This window comes from Bos indicus, chromosome 1 (genome assembly GCF_029378745.1).
Source record: "Bos indicus isolate NIAB-ARS_2022 breed Sahiwal x Tharparkar chromosome 1, NIAB-ARS_B.indTharparkar_mat_pri_1.0, whole genome shotgun sequence".
Taxonomy (NCBI): domain Eukaryota; kingdom Metazoa; phylum Chordata; class Mammalia; order Artiodactyla; family Bovidae; genus Bos; species Bos indicus.
Window position 1 is genome coordinate 92,716,110 of NC_091760.1, and position 26,587 is coordinate 92,742,696.

At 35.9% G+C, this 26,587-nt stretch overlaps 1 protein-coding gene and 1 non-coding gene across 5 annotated transcripts in view; one reads left to right on the forward strand and one right to left on the reverse strand.

The window, feature by feature from the left end:
- Nucleotides 1-26,587, reverse strand: part of NAALADL2 (N-acetylated alpha-linked acidic dipeptidase like 2) — a 1,369,359-nt gene that overhangs the window by 909,949 nt on the left and 432,823 nt on the right. The window lies entirely within an intron of this gene.
- Nucleotides 3,802-3,898, forward strand: LOC139185355 (small nucleolar RNA SNORD125). The gene has a single exon (XR_011568979.1). It is a non-coding gene; the product is annotated as a small nucleolar RNA SNORD125 (small nucleolar RNA).

Here is a 26,587-nt window from a genome sequence, read left to right on the forward strand (position 1 = left end):
TTCAAACGACTATAACTGGGTTTTATGTTACTTGTAGCTGAATGCATTCTAAACTGCCACTGTTTTTGTTGTTGTTACTTGTTTGTTTTTTTAAACAGAAACTAAAGCTTGGGAAGCTAAAGAGTTTGCCAAAGGCCACATATCTAGTAGAAGAACCATAAACTCCCTAGCTCAGCTTTCTTGCCACCATATGGTTCTGCCATTTTACATAATGTTGCCACTCTAAAGGTGTAATATGAATGCTCTATTTTACATATATCACAAAGACAATCTCAATGTTAAAACTAGGATACGACTAAGAAATACACACTCTGGCACATAAGACGGTCTACAAATTAATATAGAAACAATTCTTGGTCACAAATATATTTCAAGACACTCAAGTGAAAGATTCAATTATTATCATAAAATTCAATCCAATAAATAAAAACCAAAGTGACCCAGAAATGATTCTTGAGAACTGCTACTCCAGTCTAATAAGAACCGTCATTTTTTCCTCTTTCCATTAAATTGCATACTTTGGCTCTTACATAAAAGTGGACTTATAAGTTAAGTATCTATTTCAATGATAATCCTGAATGAACAATTTTAAGTTTACCACAGAAAGCACACTGAAAATATATTATCTCATGACCATGAAACAAACAAAAAAAATCTTTGGGGGCCCTTCTCAACTATTTTTTTTTCTTTTGAAAATGCAGTGAAGAACAATTTTTGCTTTGTTCTACATAGCCATTTTCTCTGTCTCTACAATAGGCATATACTTACCAATTTAACTTTAAAAGACACTTTCCTGGCAGATAATCCCTAGTTTGAACAAAAATCCTTCACCTGACATTTTTTGCCATTTTAGAAGAAGGGAAAAAACAAACCTCACACACAATGTATATTTTCAAACTTTATTTGAAGTCAAATAAAATGTAATTGAAGGCTCTACTCTTATTTCCAACTTATCAAAAACCACATGAATTAAAGTACAAATCCCACCACCAAAGACATAGTAAAAGGTTGGAAGAATATTCTAAAGGTCACATTATCTTAATGAAGTGCCACTTCCTGACAACATGGCCATGATATTGGAGTAATATACTCCATTTAGTGGGAAATGCTCTGTGAAATCCATGCCCTCTGCACTCTAAACAAAGACATCGGTAATTTTCTTAAAAGGTCACACACAAAAGTGTTATTTAAAACTAGGCATTTGCCAGTTGTGAATATATGAAAAATGAATATCAGATATAGGAACTGGGATAAACTGTTTGTAAAATGCCAGGGCTTTTCACCTATGCTTTAAATATATAAAATTTTGTCAGATAATTTAATTCTTTGATATAATTTTATTGAAATATTAAAGGGAAAATTATATTGAAAATTTTAATAAGATTACATCTAAAACATCTGAAACTGAAACTGTTAGTCACTCAGTCGTGTCTGACTCTTTGCGACCCCATGAGCCTGCCAGGCTCCTCTGTCCATGGGATTTCCCAGGCAAGAATACTGGAGTAGGCTGCCCTTTCCTTCTCCAGGGTACCTTCCCTACCCAGGGATTGAACTTGTGTCTCTTGCTCAGATTCCTTACCGTCTGAAGAACCAGGGAAGCCTCTGACTTACTCAAACTTGAAAGTGAGTTTGAGTAAACTGACAAAGTTTATTTCAATTCAATTCAGTCGCTCAGTTGTGTCCGACTCTTTGCGACCCCATGAACTGCAGCACTCCAGGCCTCCCTGTCCATCACCAACTCCTGGAGTCCACCCAAACCCATGTCCATCGAGTCAGTGATTCTATCCAACCATCTCATCCTCTGTCATCCCCTTCTCCTCTTGCCCTCAGTCTTTCCCAGCATCAGGGTCTTTTCAAATGAGTCAGCTCTTCGCATGAGGTGGCCAAAGTACTGGAGTTTCAGCTTCAGCATCAGTCCTTCCAATGAACACCCAGGACTGGTCTCCTTTAGGATGGACTGGTTGGATCTCCTTGCAGTCCAAGGGACTCTTAAGAATCTTCTCCAACACCACAGTTCAAAAGCATCAATTCTGCACTCAGCTTTCTTTATAGTCCAACTCTCACATCTATACATGACCACTGGAAATACCATAGCCTTGACTAGACAGACCTTTGTTGGCAAAGTGATGTCTCTGCTTTTTAAAATGCTGTCCAGGTTGGTCATAACTTTCCTTCCAAGGAGCAAGCATGTTTTAATTTCATTGCTGCAATCACCATCTGCAGTAATTTTGGAGCCCAGAAAAGGTCGCATTTGTTTTATTTTAGATTTTTCAGGGAAGAAGTTGCATATTTATATATATACCACAACTTTAAGTATATTCTCAATAAATATTTAAAGAATGAAATTATTATATACTTGTCAACTCAAGAAGAAAAACCTAGCAACTTTATTTATCAAAATCCCTGAGTGAACAACAATCATTATCACACTGCTAAAAGAAATACCTATTCTATTTCAATTTCATAAAATTTACTCAGCATGAGTGGATATGGAGGTTAAAACAGTTATGTTATTTTTTTTATTTTTGTAGAATTATAGAAATACCATGGTTAAATAAATTTGTGATAATATGAAAAAGGTAGTATTTTAAAACTAGAAAGATAAGACATTTAATAAGTAAAAGCTGGAAAACTGGTTAATAACATCAGAAACAAAGCCATCATCTTAAACATTTACTATAAAATAATAAAAATAAACCTCAGCTGGATTTTAAACATTTTGCACATATTACAGAAAAATTTGTGAAATTACCCAGAAGAAAAATAAGGAATATGTATATATACACACACACGCACATACACACACACATATATATACACACACACACATACACAGAAGACAAAAATGCATATTAAAAATGGATAGATCCGGCAAATCAAAATTTAAATTTTCTACATGCATAAAAAGTAACAAAAATCAAAAAGAATAAATATTTATAGTACACTCAATGAACAAAAGATTAAGATTATGGATGGTGCAGGGAGGGAGGAGGGTTCAGGATGGGGAACATGTGTATACCTGTGGCGGATTCATGTTGATAATAGGCAAAACCAATACAATATTGTAAAGTTAAAAAATAAAATTAAATTAAAAAAAAGAATGTCTATAAAATAGAAAAAAAAAACTAAAATGATAGACAATTCACAAAACACAATTAGAAAATCTACTTATGGAAAATATTTCAATTTCACTAGTAACACATGAAAAGGAAACACAATGTTTCCAATGCTTCTTTGCTTTATCAAACGCAATAGAATTTTTAAGATGATTGATGATTTTTGGGTAAAGATGGAATAACAAACATATGCTTCTATAATCCCTTGTTTCTTAAAAACCCAGTGAACTTCCACAATAAATAAAATAATGATAACAATAAGAGAGAGGAACTGGGATAGCAATGATGAGTAAGAAATAAAAGCACCTATGGATCTGAAATCCTGCAGGTGCTGAGATACAATTGGATGGACAGAGGAAGAATATTTAGGAAATTAGGTTGCCAAATCCAGGCGGTATGCAAACATGGGGCCTGACTAAGAGGGGTGAGAAAAGCATCTCCAAGCTTAGAGTCAAGGAAAACCAAGAGTCAGTATGAACATAGCCTTACCCTAGTTAAAATTCCCCTTGAAACAGCTGAGGCAGCTGGGGGCTCTCCTTTCCCCAAAGGAGGAAACAGAGCAGCTGGTAGTCTGGCTTTAGGCTCAAGTCAGGAATGCACTGTCAAAACAAGTATAGTTTCTATCTCTGTAGGTTTCTGCTGGGGATGATTGGAGCCTGAGAGGCAAAACTGAATATATAGAAGGTAACTCCACGTTCTCTCCTGATGATCCTTCTTCCTGAGTGGCTCAGGTGATGAGCAAACTGAGCCTCTAAGAAGTTGACTGAAGGGGCTGCTTCCTCAAGGAGAGCCTGTGCACCAGTATTTTCCAGCCCTCTGTCAGACTGGGAAGGTGGGCACTCTGCTCCTTTCCCTCAGGTAACCCTGCAGGCCCCCAGGAGTGTTCCTGATCATTGCTCACAGTGAATTTACTGTGTGTTGAAACCTTCCTGGGTACCAAGCCTTGTGTCGAGAACTTTAAGAGTCTTTGTCTCTATCGAGCCCCTTCACGGCCCAGTGAGGTCGATGCCATTAAGCCCCATTTAGTAGAGAAGGAAATGGTAACCCATTCCAGTATTCTTGCCTGGAGAATCCCATGGACAGAGGAGACTGGCAGGCTACAGTCCATGGGATTGCAAGAGTCAGACGTGACTTTGTGACTAAACCATCACCACCACCTCCACATTCCCAGAGGAGACACAGAGGAAAAGAGAACAAAGGTTGGGTGGCTCAGCCACTAAGGAGTCAAAGGAATGTCTTTCTTCTCAAACTTCAATGTACTTATGAATTGAATCTGGGCAGTTTTATAAAATACAGAGTCTGATTCCGTAGGTCCAGGCTAGGGTCAGAGATTCTGCATTTCCAGTGATCTCTCAGGGGATCCCCACAGTGCTGATCTTAATATTTCCTTCGAGTAGTATGACAAAAGGTTTTCATTCCCAGCATAAAACTTTCCATACCCTAGAAATTACAGAGATTCCTTTCAATTCCCCATCCCTGAGAAACTTGGGAAACTTTTTTTCCCTTTAGCACATTTTTAATTTGATGTCATTTAATGAGATTATTTTTAATCTATTGCATGAAAGTGAAAGTGTTAGTCACTCAGTCATGCCCAACTCTTTTACAACCCCATGGACTGTAGCCCATTAGGCTCCTCTGTCCATGGAATTCTCCAGGCAAGAATATTGGAATGGGTTGCCATTTCCTTTTCTGGAGGATCTTCCCAACCCAGGGATTGAGCCCAGGTCTCCTGCATTGCAAGCAGACTCTCTACTGACTGAGCCACCAAGGAAGACCTAATCTATTGTATATATTGGCATAAATCTCACATCCAGTTCTTTTTTTTTTTCCATTTCTACTTTAAATGGAATCTAAATACCACAGAGATTTGATAGTCATGATCACCCATTTAAAAATGAAAGAATTCTGTTTAACAGTCAGAAGCTATTTTTTTCATTAAAAACATTAATCTTTCCATTATACTTCTCCCATAGAATTTTTTTGAGCTATAATTTATACACCATAAAATTCACCTAAGTGAACAATTTAGAGTTTTTTTTTTTTCTCTTCTACCATAATCAAAGTTGAGCAATCCTCACAGAGCATTTTTAATCACTCCCAAAAGACCACCCCTCACCCATTAGCAGTTACTGCCCATCCATTTTTTCACTCTGTCTTTTAAAAAATATGTCATCCAGGACTAGAGATATTTTTTACTGCTTTCTTATCAGTTGGGATTTTATTTCTTTTTCTTGCCTAATTATTCTGGGTAGATCCTCCAGTACAATACTACACAGAATTTATGACAGTAGACATTCTGGTCTCTATCTGGATCTCAGGGGAATAGCATTTTAGTATGTCATCATTAAGGATGATGTTAGCTATGAGTTTTTAATAGATGGTCTTTACCAAGGAGAGGAAATTCCATTTCATTTCTAGTTTTTCAAATGTAGTTATCATGAAGGGTGTTGGATTTTATAAAATGCTTTTTTGAGATGACTTCTATTGAGAAAATCATGTGGTTTCTGTCTTTTATTCTATTAATGTGGTATATTATATTTATGCATTTATTACATTATTTTCAAATGTCAAACCTTATATTTCTTAGATGAAACCCAGTTGGTCATGGTGTATAATACTTCTTTATGTCACTGAATTTGGTTAGCATTTCATTGAGGATTTTTACACTTGTATTGATAAAGAATATTGATTTTCTTCTCTTTTGATGGCTTGTACTGGCTTTAGAATCAGGTGATAATGGCTCATAAAATGAGTTTGTAATTATTTCTCTACTTTGTAACTTTTGAAAGACTATGAAGGACTGGTGGTAATTTTTCTCTAAAGGACTGCTAGAATTCTCCAGTGAAGCCATATGGGCTCGGTCTTTTTTTTTTTTTTTTGTGGGAAGTTTTTTTATTACTAACTCAATCTTTTCTTAAACATCTGTTCCAGTTTTCAGTTTCTTCTTCAGTCAGACCTAGTAGCTCATGTCTAAGAATTTATTTTTAGATATAGTTATCATAGAATTACCAAATAATTATTTTCATTTTTGTAATGCTTGTAGTAATAGCCCCTCTTTCATTCCTGATTTCCTGATTTCAGAATGATCCAAACCTTTTTTCTTTCCATGTCTTTTATCTTTTGTTGACAAAAGGTTATTTTAAATTGTATGATAATGGCAACTTTGGAAAGCTGGGTTTGTTGTTGATGCTGCTTAGTGACTTTCCTGAATTTATAAAGTCTGTGATCTTCATCATGTATATCCACAGAAGTTTCTTCTGATTTGGCTTAGTGGTTATCTAATAAATTATAAAGAGATTTCCTCAAATTCTTAGACCCAAGATCTCCAGACTAAGCCAAAGGCCTTGTGTACATAATGGGTCATGCCTGTATCACTCAGGCAGGCAGTTTACAACACTGCCTTAATTTTCACTTCCTGTTTGTCCAGAAATTCAAAATCAGCCAGAGGTGAGATCTGACTCTTCTCAAGTCTTTCCTTAACACAGTTCTTTATATGTGAATGGACTTCTATATTCTCAGAAGTATGTCAGAGCTTCTCCAAGCCCCCAGTCAATAGACATCTCATTCCCCAGATTTATTTTTTAATTCTTTGGTCAGCTTCTTGTTTCCCCAACCCTTACGGTCTTCTTAGGCAGCTTTGGCATTAAACAGTTGCTACCGATGGTTTCTCAATAGTCAACATTCCCAGAGAAAGGGCTGTTTGAACTGAGCAGGCTCTAAATGCAGTTGCCACTGCTGCTGCTGCTGCTGCTAAGTCGCTTTAGTCATGTCCGACTCTGTGCGACCCCACAGACGGCACCCTACCAGGCTCCCCCGTCCCTGGGATTCTCCAGCCAAGAACACTGGAGTGGGTTTCCATTTCCTTCTCCAATGCATGGAAGTGAAAGTGAAAGTGAAGTCACTCAGTCGTGTCCGACTCTTAGCAGCCCCATGAACTGCAGCCTACCAGGCACCTCCACCCATAGGATTTTCCAGGCAAGAGTACTGGAGTGGGGTGCCATTGCCTTCTCCCTAAATGCAGTTAAATGATGGCTTATCTTGGTAATGTAAGTTTCCAAGGATGGCAAGAAAAGTCAAATAATGACCATCTTGAAATGGGAGCTTTGGGGAGCTTCAAAATATTTTTTTTTTTTCCAGCGACTGCTAGGCTACTGGTTTTCACTATGCTTGCAGGACTGGTGGCTTTCAAGGCTACAAAAACGCTGGGAAGAGCAGGTGGGGGTATAAATTGGCCAAGTCAAAATGCCACAGACTCCCTGTTATTAAAAGTCAGTTTTTCTAGAATAAATATCCCTTGAATTATTGCAAACTTTTAGATATTTTCAGAGCTCTGAAAAAGTTGATACTTTTTGGCACTGTTCTTATTGTTATTAATGAGAATTAATATTTTGGAGGTGCTGACTCCACTATTACCCTATACTAACTTTTCTTTTTTTTGGAGAAGAAATCCATAGTTGGTTCACCCATTGCCAGGGCTTTGGGGAAAGCTCCTTCACTATTTGGTTCAATCACTATCCATCTGAGACCTCTGTCCATAAATATTGGTACCATCATATTTATGAAGAAAATTATAAGTATGAAAAACTAATCTAAGATAAACAGAACTGTCTCCTGAAGAAACAAATATAATAGACAATGCTAATCAATTTGCTGCCCAAGGATAAATAACATCACTAGCATTTTATTATCAGTTTAGAATCTCAAGTTCCTACCTCAAGCTTACTAAATCTGCAGTTAAATGTATTCTCTAGGTGACATATGCACACTGAAGTTCAAGAAGCACTGACCTAGAGAACAGAAGATAATTCTTAAAAATCTCTGTAAAGTGTTTTGAAATACTGTTATGCTTCCCCACCTCTTCAAAGAACAGGATTGTAAAAATAAATCAGGCAGAGAACAAACATTAGATTCAGAAAACTTAAAGGTTTCCAAAGTTGAAAAAATTTAAAGGATAGATAAAACAATGAATGGGCAACACTTGAGTTTCTCTTATTTCAGTACATTTTGTGAAACAAACCACTAATTGCCTTTTGTTTGGGATTGTTTTTTTCAAGGATATTTGAATAGGATGAAGCCTTGGAAAGTAGTGGAAGTGTTTCTCTTTAGAGAATCAGTTTGCTAATCAGGGTCAGTTTGCTTATAGCCTTGGATGATAGAAATGGCATTTACCACTGGAGCAAAGGGCAGGCATGCTTCATGCTCTCTTTAAAAACTCAGTTCTTAAGCTCAGGATTTCTCTCATGTTTGAGCAGTCACCTCATGGGACTTAAGGGCAAGGGAACTGACACAAATAGATTGCTGCTCCTTCCACCTATGATGCCATAGGTAATACATTTCTCAGTCTCTAACTGAGTCTCAGTTTTCTGTATCTGTGAAACTCTGAGAAGCTAACTTATGAGCCACAAGTAGGTAAAAATCCCAAAATGCATATATACATATATATATGTATATATATATAAGTTTAAAAACTTGAGGATCCCAAAGACATGATAAAAATACTAGGAGATAACAAAGATAATGAAGAAGAACAGAAAAAAAAAATGAATAGAAATTTTCTTTAAAAAGGCATTTATAGCATGAGACAGTATACATGGAGAGTGCTATCAGTATGAAAGTTAAGAGTCAAACTTAGTTATAATGCAAAATTTTATAAGTTCAGAGAAAAAATTCTAAAGATTTTTATAGAAAAACATATTTTCTACAAAGAAACAAGATCCAAACAACGATTAGAGGTGTTATCAGCCAAGTTTTATGTTAGAGGACAAAGTCTTCAGAGCTGGAACTGGATTGGAGCGGTAAAATACAAACTGAGCAATCTATAAATATCTAAAACATCAGCCTATTATGAAGGCAATATAAAATCATCTTCAAATATTTTTTTAAAAAATTAGAAAGCTGACCCTGTGATTTTGTGACTAGAATCATTTAAGGAGAAATTCAACCAAAATAAAAATGAACTGTAAGAAAAAAGAACAATCTAGGCTATAAGAAGCAAGAACAACTGAGTAAGATTCAGGAGCAAAAAATGCTAAGGGGAAAAAAGAGAAAAAAAATGTTCAAAACATGTGAGACTTTGATATGTATAAGATTCTCTGCCAACATTTTCTTCTTTTTTTTTTTTAAAGGATCTAATAAACCTACATAGTACAACAGAAAATAGGAATTATATAAACATAGAAATGTAAAGTTTATTAGTTTTCAACAGTTGAACATATAGTCTACCAATTGCACTTAAAAAATATTAAATGCTAGAAGCATGGCCTTCTAATTTTACACTAGGGAATTCTTAGAGACCAAAATACCTAAAGCTATCATAAAATGAGTAAGATACTTTACAACTGTCAACAACCTACTTGTCACTTGGAATACCATCAGCAACTGAAATTAGAATTTTATCCCTTCATAAACACACAAATATGTCAGATTTTATGTTCTAAAAGTTACCAGTGACAAACATGCAACTGGTTTTCCAGATTTAAGATTATATGACTATATACCCATGAAGGTTTTACCTGAATTTCTTGTGGCAGCTCAAAACTCTCATGATCAATCACCAAAAAGATAATAGTTGCAGTGCTTCCTTGCAAAACAAGAGATAGATTGCAAAACAGATCAGAAATGTGTTTATGATATGAATATCTGAACAAAGGAGGTAACAGAAGGCAACAGCAACACCCTAAGAGCAGAATAGCCTCAGATTGGAGAGGAGGGAGAAAGACTGCATTCTACTCATTCTTTGCACGTCTGATATATTTGATTCCTGTTTCAGATATGATATTGAGCCTACAACAGAATAGAAAAAATCCCTTTTGAATCAACTATATATGTCATTTTTTACTGGCAATTAGCAAGTATCTCTAAAGCCTACATGAGTATATAATGCTCAGAAGAAATGAAGTGAGACTCTAACAAAACGTCATACCAATATGGGGAAATGTATTGAGGAAACGGATGGAAACCACACTTATTAGAATGCTCATCTCTTGGTGTCTTAGATTCTTGTCTGTCATCCATGAGCAAAGGATTACTAAGACTCATTAAATAAATAAGTTACCAATTTTAGCCCTAATCCTGGCTTCCAATAATCTGAACAAAACTTCAAAAATCCCCAAAGCTTTGTGTAGTTGATAACTATATAAGTGTTTAGAGAAAGAGAAAAGGTTCTCTGAAGAAAACTTCAAATCATTCTGCAAACATATTACCCCAAACAGCAAACACTGAACACAGTTTCCTCTACCTCCAGATATCAAATGTAGATTCCTTATACACCAACATCTGAAGAGGTTCTGAAAGCATTAATTATTCTGGATATATTTCAAGCAATCTTGAAGATAAAATTTCCCAAGTGAAAAACAGTAGACTCCAAGATGTTGTTAATAATAATGTATTCTAGACACTAGACCTAGAAAACATAGCATCAGCATGAAAAGTGAATTTTAAGACTGAAAAGTGCTATATCCACAATATGCAAAATATCGATAATAATATATTCCAAGAGGCAGTTGCAGAAAATAAGGCCATGGCATGAATGAAAAGCAACTTTTCAGGCTGACAGAAAAATTAAGGCATTAAAGAAAGAATGAATAAAAAATGTATTGTAAATATGCAGTGGCATGCAGACACAGTATCTACAGTTACTTGGTGTGTGCCCAGGCATGAACATTTCCTGGGCTCTGAGCTGATGCATGTTTTTTAATATGGAGTTCTGCATATTTTAGTGCAGGATTAATACTATGTATCCTGAGAAAAACAGAAGGATGAACACCCTTCACGGAGACTGAATATTATGTTGTGGACTTGCCTATAAAAGTATGATTGAGAATTGTATACATAAGTGGCTTTATTTTTATATATAACGTCACAGTTTACAAAACCATTTCAAATTTATTATCTCAATTGATCCTTGAAATAACATACTTACCATAGTTACCATTGTTACTGGGGTATAAAGTGATAGAAAATGCCACCAAGTTAAGAAGTGGGGGTTGAGATGGGGCAGAGAAGAGCAAAGAAGGTCTTCTGACTTCTACTCTGGAGTATTTGTGTCTTCACATTGACACTCAGGAAAGGTCACCTCTAAGTATACTGCCATTTGGCTAGGAGATTTAATTACATGTCCATTTCTTGATTCCACAAATATTGATTGTCAATTTTATACTGAGCACCCTGCTAAATGCTGTACATATAATGAAAAAACACAAAACAAAACCTCTCCTTGTTCTTATAAAAGTTACAGGCTAGTTTATTACCCTAGTTAGTGGGTTTCTGAGGTCTGGGTATTTGCCTGGACAATGGGTCCAGTTTATTAAAAAATGGTGCAGTGGGAGAGGGGCAGTTTGGAAAGTAATGATTATAAATTCAGGCTCAGATACATGGATTCGGGAGTCTTTCAAACATCCAAAAACAGATGTTAAATAGGTAGGGGGACATTGGCTGGGTGAGTGGATGTGTATAGAACTGTGGAGTATGATCATGTACATGTGCGCATCCTTTTACAGGTGTAAGATCTATGTAGCTTTGTAAGGTAAAAGTATGAAGTCTACTCTTAGTACAGAGTGTTGGTATATATTTGCATAAATTTATTAAACCAGAAAACTAAAGAAATAAAAATGCATGAACAAATGCAAGAACAAGACACGGATGTGTGAGCGGGTATGTATGTACACACACACATCTCTCAAAGCCAGGTCTGTGTAAGTAAAAGTGGTATGGGAAAATGGATATACCTTTCCTGCTCTGTATTCAACTCTTGGTACTCAGTAAACATTCCGCAAATAGAACTTCCTGTTGTTAAATCATCATGAACTATTTCCTTCTGCTTACCTCTCCAGTAAATTTAAAACTAGAAAAATAGTGGTAAATGGTCAAAATACTCCAGCATAAAGAATACAAAGGAGGATAGCATATGACCTTTTTTTGTGATTCATGACATTCAACTATGAAAAAAATTTACATGAAAAATGTACATTTAAAATTAAATGCAATGAAACTAGAACACTTTCTAACACCGTACACAAAAATAAATTCAAAATGGATTAAAGATCTAAACATAAGACCAGAAACTATAAAAACTCCTAGAGGAAAACATAGGCAAAACACTCTCTGACATAAACCACAGCAGGATCCTCCTTGACCCACCTCCCAGAGTAATGGAAATAAAAGCAAAAATAAATAAATGGGACCTAATTAAAAGCTTTTGCACAACAAGGAAACTATAAGCAAGGTGAAAAGACAGCCTTCAGAATGGGAGAAAATAATAGCAAACCAAGCAACTGACAAAGAATTAATCTCAAAAATACACAAGTAGCTCCTGCAACTCAATTCCAGAAAAATAAATGACCCAATCAAAAAATGGGCTAAAGACTAAACATACATTTCTCCAAAGAAGACATACAGATGGCTAACAAACACATGAAAAGATGCTCAACATCACTCATTATCAGAGAAATGCAAATCAAAACCACAATGAGGTACCATCTCACGCCATTCAGAATGGCTGCTATCCAAAAATCTACAAACAATTAAATGCTGGAGAGGGTGTGGAGAAAGGGGAGCCCTCTTACACTCTTGGTGGGAATGTGAACTAGTACAGCCACTATGGAGAACAGGGTGGAGATTTCTTAAAAAAACTGGAAATAGAACTGTCATATGACCCAGCAATCCCACTGCTGGGCATACTCACTGAGGAAACCAGAATTGAAAGAGACACGTGTACCCCAATGTTCATCGCAGCACTGTTTATAATAGCCAGGACATGGAAGCAACCTAGATGTCCATCAGCAGACAAATGGATAAGAAGGTCATGGTCAGATCAGATCAGTTGCTCAGTCGTGTCCAACTCTTTGCGACCCCATGAATCACAGCATGCCAGGCCTCCCTGTCCATCACCAACTCCGGGAGTTCACTCAGACCCACGTCCATCGAGTCAGTGATGCCATTCAGCCGTCTCATCTTCTGTCATCCCCTTCTCCTCTTGCCCTCAATCGCTCCCAGCATCAGAGTCTTTTCCAATGAGTCAACTCTTCGCATGAGGTGGCCAAAGTACTGGAGTTTCAGCTTTAGCATCATTCCTTCCAAAGAAATCCCAGGGCTGATCTCCTTCAGAATGGACTGGTTGGATCTCCTTGCAGTCCAAGGGACTCTCAAGAGTCTTCTCCAACACCACAGTTCAAAAGCATCAATTCTTCGGCACTCAGCCATCTTCACAGTCCAACTCTCACATCCATACATGACCACAGGAAAAACCATAGCCTTGACTAGATGGACCTTTGTTGGCAAAGTAATGTCTCTGCTTTTGAATATGCTATCTAGGTTGATCATGACTTTCCTTCCAAGAAGTAAGCGTCTTTTAATTTCATGGCTGCAGTCACCATCTGTAGTGATTTTGGAGCCCAGAAAAATAAAGTCTGACACTGTTTCCACTGTTTCCCCATCTATTTCCCATGAAGTGATGGGACCAGATGCCATTATCTTATATACACAATGGAATATTACTCAGCCATTAAAAAGAATTCATTTGAATCAGTTCTAATGAGGTGGATGAAACGGGAGCCTATTATACAGAGTGAAGTAACCAGAAAGAAAAACACCAATACAGTATACTAACGTTAGCATATATATATGGAATTTAGAAAGATGGGTAATGATGACCCTGTATACGAGACAGCAAAAGAGACACAGATGTATAGAACACTCTTCTGGACTCTGTAGGGGCGGGGCATGATTTGGGAGAATGGCACTGAAACATGTATAATATCATATAAGAAACAAATTGCCAGTCCTGGTTCGATGCAGGATACAGGAAGCTTGGGGCTGGTGCACTGGGATAACCCAGAGGGATGGGATGGGGAGGGAGGTGGGAAGGGGGTTCAGGATTGGGAACATGTGTACACCCATGGCGGATTCATGTTGATGTATAGCAAAACCAATACAATATTGTAAAGCAAAAAAATAAATTAAAAAAAAAAAAACACTTGTTCAAAAAAAAAAAAAAAACAACAACTGCTGAGTTAAAGTTCATCAAGTTACAGAAATAAAGAAGCATTTGGTGGCAGATATTCCTATGTTGAATTCACAACAAGAGCAACTGGATAGCTAGTCTGAAAGTAGTTTGGTGATATCTTTATGGAAGGAAAATAGGAAATTTAGATTCATCAAATGTCTAAACCTGAAGTCGTGAAAAACTACTACAGTTGTGCAGGTGAGTGGTATGTTGCTCATAATAATGTGGTTCAGACAATGAGTCTCATCTAAAAGTTCAGTCAAATGACTTTGCATTATTTTATTTGACTTAATATAAAACTGATTATTAAAACAATTCCATGTAAATAATGTTATTTTTTTCATTCCTTTTTCTTTCAAAAACAATGTTATTTCCTTCATTCTTTCATTCTTTTTCATTCTTTAAAATTTTGTTTTGTACATTTTCCAAGAATATAAATATACAGATTTTATGTAGTATCCTTCCCACTAATCTGATAAAAATAAGTATTCTACTTCATGATTTTAAATAAAGATGTTATAATATTTATTGATGTTTATATGTTTTATGATATTTAAAATGTTATATTTATTGATAAATAAAAATGATATAATATTTATTTTTGCTCTAACAAGCATCTTAGTGCAAGATTTTGGACTGTGAATGACAACTAAAACGTCTTGCCTGCTTTCTCCTCATCTGAGAGCTCTCTCTTATAAATAATATCAATCTATATTTTCAGTTAAGTAGTGGGTCAGGGTGGGATTCAAGAAATATTTGAGTGTTCATCCTCTCTACATTCCTTGCATCTTTTCTCCCTACAATCTGATTCAGTAACTATCCAGCCCACAGAGTCCTGCAAACATGCAGATACCCTTGCCTGCTTAACTGAGCTCTTTGCAGACCTATACCAACACCCCTGCTTGGTCACTCCTTAGGACTAGGATGCATATACCAGCATATAGTCCATTTTGCTGCCCCTTTGCCTAAGGAAGGGGCTCCAACTAGATGCAGAAGCAGGCGTGAAGCCAATTGGATAGGGAATTTCAGGTTCAGGTACACATAAAACACAGTCTTGGGGTAGGGGAACAGTGGGATTCATCTGGGCCCAATTATGGGGGAATCACTTGGCCATGGATCCCTGGTTACCTTGCATATCTTTACATAGGCCACACGGGCAAGGCTTAATCACCTAGGTCATCTAAGTCCTGCTCAAACACCATGTTATTCTCTGAAAACATGAAAACATAGGAGGCATCAGAGGAGGTGCTACAAAGATTGTTTCCCTCCCTTCTCCCTATCTTCTCAGGATGCTGTCATGAGATAATTTCTAATTTTATGGGTTCTGCTGAGGTATGAAGCTTTCTCTCTCCCCATGCTCTTTCGCTTGGAGTATAGCTACAGGCTATAAACTGCTTAGTCACAACGCAGAAGCATCCCAGCCACAAAGTTTGCCAGGACTCATGCCATTTTATCACATCAACCAGTGCTTTTGGTTTCAGTATCGTCCTGGGGACCAAGGCATGTGGAGAGCTGGCACCTTGGTGGATCCTGCTTTTGTTCTCTATGTAAGTAATAAGCTGTCTGAATTTTAAAGAGCTTGCTCTTTCTTTATAGGTTGAGTCTTTCAAACTTCTTGACTTCATGGATAAGAAGTGTAACTACAAGAGGCTGGAGCAGGGTCCTAGGAGTAAGGACCCTGTTGCCAGATCTCAAGCAGAACTGCCTTAGAGGTAGCAGCTCTCAATGAATGAGAGAGAGCTGAGTATAGAGAACTGATTGTGTGTGGATCCCACTGAAAAAGAAATGACACTATGACTTAAAGCCAGGAGAAAATGGAATTTATTTGAGTGTATTTATGTCATGGTTTTTATTGAATAGGAAAACTGAAAAAGAACAGTTTGCAAAACATGATATTGGTCAGCAGGAAAATTAGGAAAGTATTTACTATAATATGAGAATATTTTTTAAAAGTAGTAAATAGTAAAAAAAGCTGCAACACAGTATATCCTATGTGAGCCTGATTTTGTAAAACAAAAGCATAGATTGAAAACTAGTAGTTTTCTTTAAAAAAAATCCGTACTGTTGAAAATGACCATAATTACCTTTGTAATTAGAAAAGGAATAAATACAAAATGGATAAGTGTAAAAGGGATAACTATATAAATACAAAAATGGCCAGAAGAGACATTAAAGTAAGAGAAAGATAAGCAAGGTAATATTTAGACAAACAAAACATTGAAAACTAATTTAGTGGCATGTTGATTTTAATTAAGATTTTAAACATTTACTTACGCTGGTTCATTTTACCATAAATGAAATAAAAAATAAAAGAATTTATATGCTTTCCAAATTACTGACCTAGTGAAATTGTTGAGTATCACTTCATATTTTAATTAGCTCCTTTATAGTAGAACTACCTGCTTTACCCGCCCTCTCCAAATAGATTGAAGGCATGCATTCTAGAATTTTTGTAAGCAAATGCTGACAGAGAGGAAGAGGCTACATAAAATGTAGGTAGTTGAGCTGTACCTTAAGAATTCAGATTCAGTCAGTCTGAAGCAAAACCCATGATTCTGCTTCCCAAATGATTCAGATGCTAAACATCTGGGAAACATTGGGTTGTTCAAAGAGTTCATTTGGGTATTTCCATAATTTCTTACAGAAACACCCAAATGAACTTTTTGAACAATCCAGTACTTAGAAAGATTTTGAATGAACAAAAGAACTCTAATTAAACATAAATATACATAATTTTACACATTTGGTTTAACCAAATGTTTGAGTTTCTTGAAGTCACATACTTCTAACCAGTGCCTTCTCCAGTTACTTCACACTGATATAATCATTGGTACATTTATCTAAGAATACACCTTTTCTAATTTTTTTCCTTGCCAAAGAGAAATCACAGCCTGGGGGAATTTATAAGCCATGAATGCTCTTCTTCTTAATGAGTCTTGTTGCTTATTGAGCAACTTTTACAAACAGGAGAATATTACTATTATTATTATTATCTTTACTTGCTCAGTTGTGTCCAATTCTTTGTGATCCCATGTACTATAGCCCCCAGGCTTCTCTGGCCATGAAATTCTTCACACAAGAATACTGGAGTGAATAGACATCCCCTTCCCCAGAAGATCTTTCTGATCCAGGGAACAAACCTAGGTCTCCTGCATTGCAGGCAGATTCTTTACCATCTGAGCCACCAGGGAAAGCATACCCTTCCTCAATGTTGAAGCAGGAAAAAAAAAAAAAAGCGAATAGCATAAAGTCAGGTACTCTTGTCCTTTGTCCAAGACCCTCCACATCTGGTCTTATTCTAAATCACCCTCACCCCGACTTGCTGAATGACTGATGGTGGAGTGGTCTTCCTTGTGATCACTGTTTATTCACTTTCCATTTTCTTCATCCTTCTGTTTCCCACAGTTATTAAAGTCTACTTCTGCTTAAAGCTATTTTGAGATCCATTTTCTTCTTAAAGCTTGCCTATTTAACAAATCAAACCAATTTATCCTACATTTGAACTCTATTGTGTTTATTAGCAACATGACCTATGCATAGCTCATGTAGAATTTATGTGCTCAAGGAGACATTCAGGGGTCCAGTTGGATGTGGGGAGTGACAGGGAGGGGTTGGTCACAGAGCAACTTAATACACTTTTCATTCATTTACTGTGATTTCATTTTATTATTCAATCATTCAGTTTTCCCACAATTCTCTCTTGAGCACTTACAACATGCCAGGAATGCTTCTGAGTACTGAGAACACAGCAGTTAACAGAATACCCAAGGTGCTTATATTCTAATGAGTGCAGATAAACATTAAATAAAGAAATATATTAAAAATACCACAAAGAAAGAAAATCACAGACCAATATCACTGATGAGTGTAGATGCAAAAATCATCAACAAAATACTAGCAAATCAAATTTAACAATATATTAAAATGATCATATTCCATGATCAAGTAGGATTTACCCCAGGGATGTAAAGATTTTTCTTTTAATATCTGCAAATCAATCAATGTGATACACCACATTTTCAAATTGAAGACTAAATACCATATGATCATCTCAATAGATGTAGGAAAATTTTTTGATAAAATTCAACACCCATTTATGATAAATCCTCTAGAAAGTATAGGGAGCCTAACTCAACATAATAAAGACCATATATGACAAACCCACAGCTAACATTATTGTCAAGAGTGAAAAGCTGAAAGAATTTCCTCTAAGATCAGGAACAAGACAAGGATGCCCTCTCTTACTACTTTCATTCAACATAGTATTGGAGGCAAAAGACCTATAGTCTGAAAACAATAAGATTCAGATGAAAGAAATCAAAGATGATACAAACAGATGGAAAGATATACCATGTTCTTGGATTAGAAGAATCAACATTATCAACATGACTATACTACACAAGGCAATCTACAGATTCATGCAATTCATAATAAGTTATCAATTGCATTTTTTCTAGAAAAAATTTTAATCTGTGTGGAAATATAAAAGACCTGGAAAAGCCAAAGCAGTTCTAAGAAAGAATAATGGAGCTGGAAGAATCAATCGCTCCGAATTCAGACTATATTACAAAGCTGCAATCATTAACACAGTATGACATTGGCACAAAGACAGAAATCTAGATCAATGGAACAGAATAGAAAGCCCAGAAATAAACCCAGATTGATATGGTCAATCAATCTGACAAAGGATGAAAAGAATATACAATGGAGAAAAGACAGTCTCTTAAATAAAATTTCTGGGAAAACTGGACAGTTACATGTAAAAACCTAACAGAAGATTCTCTAACATCATACACAAAAATAAGCTCAAAATGGATCAAAGACCTAAATGTAAGATTGGAAACTCTAAAACTCTTAGAGGAAAACATAGACAGAACACTATGACTTAAATTACAGCAGTATCTTTTTCCAACCTATCTCCTAGAGTAATAAAAATAAAACTAAACAAATAGGGCCTAATTAAATCAAAAACGTTTGTGCAACAAAGAAAATCATAAACAAAACTAAAAGACAATCCACAGAATGGGAGAAGATATTTGCAAATAATGCAACTGACAAGGGATTAATCTCTAAAATTTACAAACAGCTCAATATCAAAAAACAAACAACACAATAAAAAAAAAAAATGGGCAGAAGATCTAAAGAGACATTTCTCCAAAGAAAACACACAGATGTCCAAAAAAGCACATGAAAATATGGGCAACATTGTTAGCTACTAGAAAAATGCAAATCAAAAGTATAATGAAGTATCACCTCACATCAGTCAGAACGGTCACTATAAAAAGTCTACAAAAAATTAACACTGGAATGAGTGTGGAGAAAAGGGAACCCTCCTTCACAGTTAGGGGGGATACAAATTGGTAGAATCACTATGGAGAACAGTATGGGGATTCCTTAAAAAAATAAAACTAGAGCTACTATATGATCCAGCAATACTACCCCGAGGCATATAACCAGAGCAAACCGTAATTTGAAAAGACACATGTACCCTAGTTTTCAATGCAGCAGTGTTTACAATAGCCAAGACGTGGAAGCACCTAATGCCCATCAACGCCCAAATGGATAAAGAAGATTTGTTACATATATGCAAAGGAATATTATTCAGGCATTAAAGAGAAATAATTTCATTTGCAGAAACATGGAAAAACCTTGAGATTAGCATACTAAGTGATCTAATTCAGACAGAGATGTGATATCAGACTTATGAGCAATCTAAAAAGATACAAATGAACTTATTTACAAAACAAACAGATTCACAGACATAAAAAACACATTTATGGTTAACAAAAGGGAAAGGGGGAGAGAAATAAAATAGGAATTTGGAAATAACAGATACACGCTATTATATTTAAAATATGTAATCAACAAGGACCTACTGTATAGCACAGGGAACTCTACTCAATACTCTGTAATGGTCTATATAGGAAAAGAATCTTATAAAGAATGGGTATAGGTATATGCATAACTGATTCACTTTGCCATTTACCTGAAACTAAACATTGTAACTCAACTGTAGCCCAATATAAAAGAAATTTTAAAAAACAGTAAAACAACAAGGACCTATTGTGTAGCACATGGAGCTGTGCTCAATGTTATGTGGCAGCCTGGACAAGAGGGGAATTTAGAGGAGAACTGATATATGTATATGTATGGCTATATCTCTTTGTTGTTCACCTAAATCTGTCACAGCAATATTAATGGCTATATCCCAATACAAAATATTTTTTTTCAAAAAATGACAGTAAAAATAATGCAAATTATTATAAACATTTATCGAATGTTTACTAATGCCAGGTACTATTTTATGTGCTCTGTGTTAACTCACAACAATTTAAGAATTATTATTTTCCATTTTACAGATAAGGGACCTAGGCACAGAAAGTTTCAGGAACTTGATCAAGATCATAAAACAAGCAGTAGAAGCAAAGATTTAAATCTAGGCATTCTGGATCTAGCATTCACCCTTTTAAGTCCTCACTATACCTTATCATCAGTAATAAAAGTATGTACTATGAAGAAAAATAAAGCACTGTATGTGGGACAGAGTAATGAAGAAAAAGGGTGGCCAGAGAAGGCCCCTCCAACATTCAATTTTATAGCCTAATGAATAAGTCAAGTGAAATTCAATTTGAGTTTCTATTAAAGTTGAAGTAAAACATAACTTGGGCTTCCCTGGTGGCTCAGTGGTAAGTCGCCTGTCAATGCAGGAGACACAAGAGACATGGGTTTGATCCCTGGGTCAGGAAGATCCCCTGGAGAAGGAAATGGCAACCTACTCCAGTATCTTGCCTGGGAAATCCTGTGCACAGAGGAACCTGGAGGGCTACAGTCCATGGAGTCACAAACAGTCAGACATGACTTGGCAACTAAATGACAACAACAACAGAGACATATTTCAACTGGACATCATGATGCCAAACATAACTGCATTTGAGAACCTCTGCACTTGTTGAAGCAATCCATGTCAAGAGTAGGTTCATCCTATTTCTGTGACCTTCTAAGGGTACAGAAGTGGTTCTGGAGCTCCACATGAGGAAGCATGGGGTTAGAAAAGAGAACAATTGTTAGGTCAAGTAAACCAGACAAGTTTAAGGGTGGAGATCATATACTGCTGCTGCTAAGTCACTTCAGTCGTGCCCGACTCTGTGCGACCCCATAGACGGCAGCCCACCAGGCTCCCCCATCCCTGGGATTCTCCAGGCAACAACACTGGAGTGCGTTGCCATTTCCTTCTCCAATGCATGAAAGTGAAAAGTGAAAGTGAAGTCACTCAGTCGTGTCCAACTCTTAGCGACCTCATCGACTGCAGCCTACCAGGCTCCTCCATCCATGGGATTTTCCAGGCAAGAGTACTGGAGTGGGGTGCCATTGCCTTCTCCAATCATATACTATTAGAGTTTAAAGATCTTTAAAGAGATAGTGGCATTTTCTTCAGGATATGAGAGAACAAAGATGAAAGTAACAACACATTCATGGCAACCATCATCTCATTAGAACCATTACCATACAATGGAGCCAGAACCAGGGACTCCCTCCCATCACCTCTGTATTTCCTCAACTATCCCTCCTCATCCCTCCAATCCTAGATGAAAAGAGGTGTCATATGGCCTGATCACATTACCACTTCTTCCTCTAAAACTGTGGGCCACTGTCTTCAGCTCATGCTGATTGGAAAAAAACAGGCAAATCTAAAATATTGAGATTGCATTAATAAACTGAAGCAACAGAGTTATGGAGCCTCTCTTAAGGGACTTTTAGAGGAAATACTGGAGAAGGCAATGACAACCCACTCCAGTATTCTTGCCTGGAGAATCCCAGGGACAGAGGAGCCTGGTGGGCTGCCATCTATGGGGTCAGTACAGAGTTGGACATGACTGAAGCGACTTAGCAGCAGCAACAGCAGAGGAAATACAGTTGAAAGCAGTGATAAGAAAAACAAAACTTCATCCAATTTACTTCTGAATGCATTTAGACTCCTAAATAACTTGATGATACAATTAAGAAAAAGCTGTAGTAAAATGTCATGGAAAAAGTTGGAGACAGTATTTCAGTTTTGGGTAGTCCAGTAAACCTCAAAGGAGGAAAATTTTGAGCTGAGACACTTGAACATAGTGAGGAAGTGAAACATGCAAACATCTGGAAGAACCTTTCTGGTACAAGAATTTTTAAAAAAATTCTGGCTATTGGTTGACTGATTGGATTATATAGTATTTGTATCTGTGATGGAAGTTCCATATGGGTGATGCTTGTCTTGACACTGTAATGTGGAAATGAGGTCTTGAGAACATTTGGTACATTGAGGACATTCACAAGCAATGAGCAATAAAAGTTTTGATAAACATCAGAAACCAAATTTTCCAAAATTTAATAGACTACTCACCATATAAATACCACTAACACATCTGGTCCCATCACTTCATGGGAAATATATGGGGAACAGGGGAAAGAGCATTAGACTTTATTTTTGGGGGCTCCAAAATCACTGCAGATGGTGACCACAGCCATGAAATTAAAAGACGCTTACTCCTTGGAAGGAAAGTTATGACCAACCTAGATAGCATATTCAAAAGCAGAGATATTACTTTGCCAACAAAGGTTCATCTAGTTGAGGCTATGGTTTTTCCAGTGGTCATGTATGGATGTGAGAGTTGGACTATAAAGAAAGCTGAGCACCAAAGAATTGATGCTTTTGAACTTCGGTGCTGGAGAAGACTCTTGAGAGTCTCTTTTACTACAAGGAGATCCAACCAGTCGATCCTAAAGGAGACCAGTCCTGGGTGTTCACTGGAAGGACTGATGCTGAAGCTGAAACTCTAGTACTTTGGCCACCTCATGCGAAGAGTTGACTCATTGGAAAAGACCCTGATGCTGGGAGGGATCGGGGGCAGGAGGAGAAGGGGACGACAGAGGATGAGATGGCTGGATGGTATCACCAACTCGATGCACATGAGTTTGGGTGAACTCCGGGAGTTGGTGATGGACAGGGAGGACTGGCGTGCTGCGATAAAGAGTCGGACACGACTGAGCCACTGAAGTGAACTAAACTGAACACATTTGTAAGAAATTAGTTTGTATAAAATACAGCAAAGAATTAGATACATTCTCAATGCAAAATGACATTTATTTTCATGATTAATTTTGTTATAAGATATTTAAGAGTCTTCTAGCATATGTAATTTTTAACTATTTAAAATTGTAATATTAATTTAATGGACTATTCTGAAGTCATTAAAGTCATGAATTTGAAGAGTGTGGATATATATTAGGTAATATATTTATTGAAATATTAAGACAAAAATGTAAATGAAGAAAAATGAAAAAAGATATTATCATTCACTCCAGAGTCCAAGAATTTGGAAATTTTATATTTTTTTACATTTAAATAATTTTAAAATTATTTACAGTCAGTTGGTGGGGGAGGAGCACAGTGTATGTATATGTATATATGTACATATTTATGTATATAATTCCTAATACACTGATTATGCACAATCTTTTATTTCTTCAGTGAAACTAAATGTGTTCAAAAATAGCAGCTAACAGCAAACTGCAATTTTATACTTCCTTAAAGATTTATACTATTTTATACTTCCTTAAAGATTTATACTATCACAGATAAGATTTCCCTTTAAGTTTCTTAAATTTACAAGGAGTTTCTTGATTTACAAGGAGTTATTCAGAATTTACAAAGTAATTTTATAAAATCTGCACAGTGCTAATTGTAAATCAATAACTCTAATCTTAAAGTAGAAGAAGTTTGTTTTAACTCTTTGCTTTGTTCTTGGGAATACAGAAACTAAAAACCCCATCAAATCTGCCCTGAAGCCTTTTAAACTTGCTTTTATTTTTGATTCCTATTTTATCATTCACTAGTCTCCATGATGTGGAACACAACTGTCAAAGTGCTTGAATTTCAGATTTGCCTCATTATGACATGCATTTATAGGAATCAAACAAAAGATGAAAAAAAACATTAGGAGAAATCTTAATTTTTAGGAAAGAAACAAAATTCATTTATATGCAACTTGTACACGAAGGTAATATCTATAACAAAACTTAACAGACCATTCTCCTTACAGGTCCATTTTTAAATGAGAGGAAAGCATAGCTAGCAGAAAACATCTTATTAAACAACAAGTGTGCAAATCCAAAAGGCAGAAGCCTCTAGGGCCATGTTAATTATCTCAGGGTCATAGGCATTAAGAATACTGTCTGGCAGTTTCTAAGGCAGTCAGATGGCAGTGCCAGCTCACAAGCATCCCCAAGGTCTTGCAGTTACAGCACTGTCATATTTCAAATGACAGGTAATACTTATGAACATGCCGACACTCACCTCCTCAATTATAGTCAATGTCAAGGTTTTACAAATGGAGGAACTACTAATTTCTAACATATATATTGCCTGACAAAAAGTACTTTATAAAAATAAGTGTTTAAAGCATCTACTGCAAGATGCTGAAAAAATTTTTAGAATGTTCACACCAAGATTCTTTGACCATTTTTCTTCCTGGGGTGGAAAACATATTTTCTTTTATAATAAGGACCATTTTTGTAACATTTATAGTACAAGAAAACTTTAAAGCAGTTTAATGGGTCTGAATGCTGCTTTCCTTGCCTATAATGACATTTTATCACAAGATATTTCAAGTTAGATTTAATTCATGTTCAATATAAAATTAAATTAGAAATGTATACTTATTTGACATATAGACATGTTATTTCATCAAATTCCATTTTTCCTACTTTTTACTAGGATGATATTTTTCTGTCTTTCAGTTTGCTTGTGAAAATTTGCAACTAATGTGCTGGCTCTATTAACACTTCTTCTAAGCTTTTGTTCTACTTGTAAACCCCCTTAATAGACCAGAGAGACTTACTCGGATGTCAGCCTGTGTTTCCAGTAATCCTCACATGGCTCAACTTTTGACAAGGAAACAGAACTCTCACTTAGTATCAAGCTTAAAACTACAAATTGTTAAAATTAAAGTAATATGCCTGAGATTAAGCTCCAGGGAAAATGTTACCTTTACCTGAATGGACATTACTAAGGGAAATATTGGGTTTCTATGGTGCAGGAAGGCTGAACTATGCTTTAAAGTTTTGGATGAGTAGTTGAAAAGACAACTTTCATCTTCCATAGAAAGTTATCAATCAAGGGATAGTCTTCAAATGTGAAACTGCATGCATATTTCATTTTTATAAAAACATGCATAATTTTCTGGGGAGGGTGTATAATATTCATCTACTTCTTATAGGTATCTATAATTCCACAATTTAAACTATTAAAATATATAACATATGGGACTTTTTATTCCCTAAGAATATTCATATAAATAAAAAATATAGAAACAGATTGAAATGAGAGACTCATTTAAAAACAGATTGAAGTGAGAGACTCAATTAAGACTCAACTAAGAGTTTTAATTTGCAAATCACAGAATATTGATTTTTTTCCAAAACCTGTTTGATAAAAAAAAAAGCACTGAGAGTTGAAGTATTTAAGTATTATTTAGATTCTGATATGTTCTTATATGTTTTTAGAAAATGTATTTTATGAATTTAACACTATTTAGGAAACATCAACATTCCTTTAGAAGACATCTAATTTTTTTCAAGTATAAAAGTGTTTAGATTACAGGGAAAACAAACTTCTGAGGTAACATTTTCATGAAAATCTTTAATATTTACTTGAAAATGCATTTAAAATATCTGAAATCTTGGTCTGAATTAATGAACCTCATACAGTTTACCTCTGGTCCTAAGAAGAATACAAAATTAGCTTAAAAATCCTGTTCGGTCAAGGACACATCAGAAGTCTTAATTCTGTCTTTGATCGTGTGTCAAAGATGTAACAATCATTCTTAGGAATGGATTTAGAGATTTTCATGTTTTAAAGTGAGTAAACCTTTAAAATAAGGAAATGATTAAATCATAACAGTGCCTGCTATTTCGGGTATAAGTGTTCTACTTTGTGATGTATTCAGACTAACTTCCCCTCAGAGTAAAAGATGCTTTTAAAATTGTTTTGGTTTGTTGAAGCAAAAGAAATTGGTGACTCAAACATACCAAAGAAGAAGATGAGGATCACCTCGTTTCTTTTTGATTGGCACAGGAAACCTTTTACTCTGTTAAGTGATACCTGCTCTCTTTGCAGATATGGAGCAGCTCACATCTAGGTTGCAAAGTTTCTGCAGGTTAATTTCAGCTTCTGGCTAAAATGCCCTTGTTTGTATTGACTTGCATTGCCTTCTTACAGGCGAATAATTCCAGATACAGTTTTAGGTCAGTTCCATTTAGATTCAAGATAAAGGGTTCAAAAACGAATGAATAGAAGCCACTTTACTTTAGCTAGGTGATCAAAATAAATGCCTGCTCTGACCTGAAAGCTTAAAAAAAACAACCATTTGCCATTTCAAGGTGTTGCACATGAGCCTGGGTCACCGCCAAAAATATGAAATTCTAAGTAAGG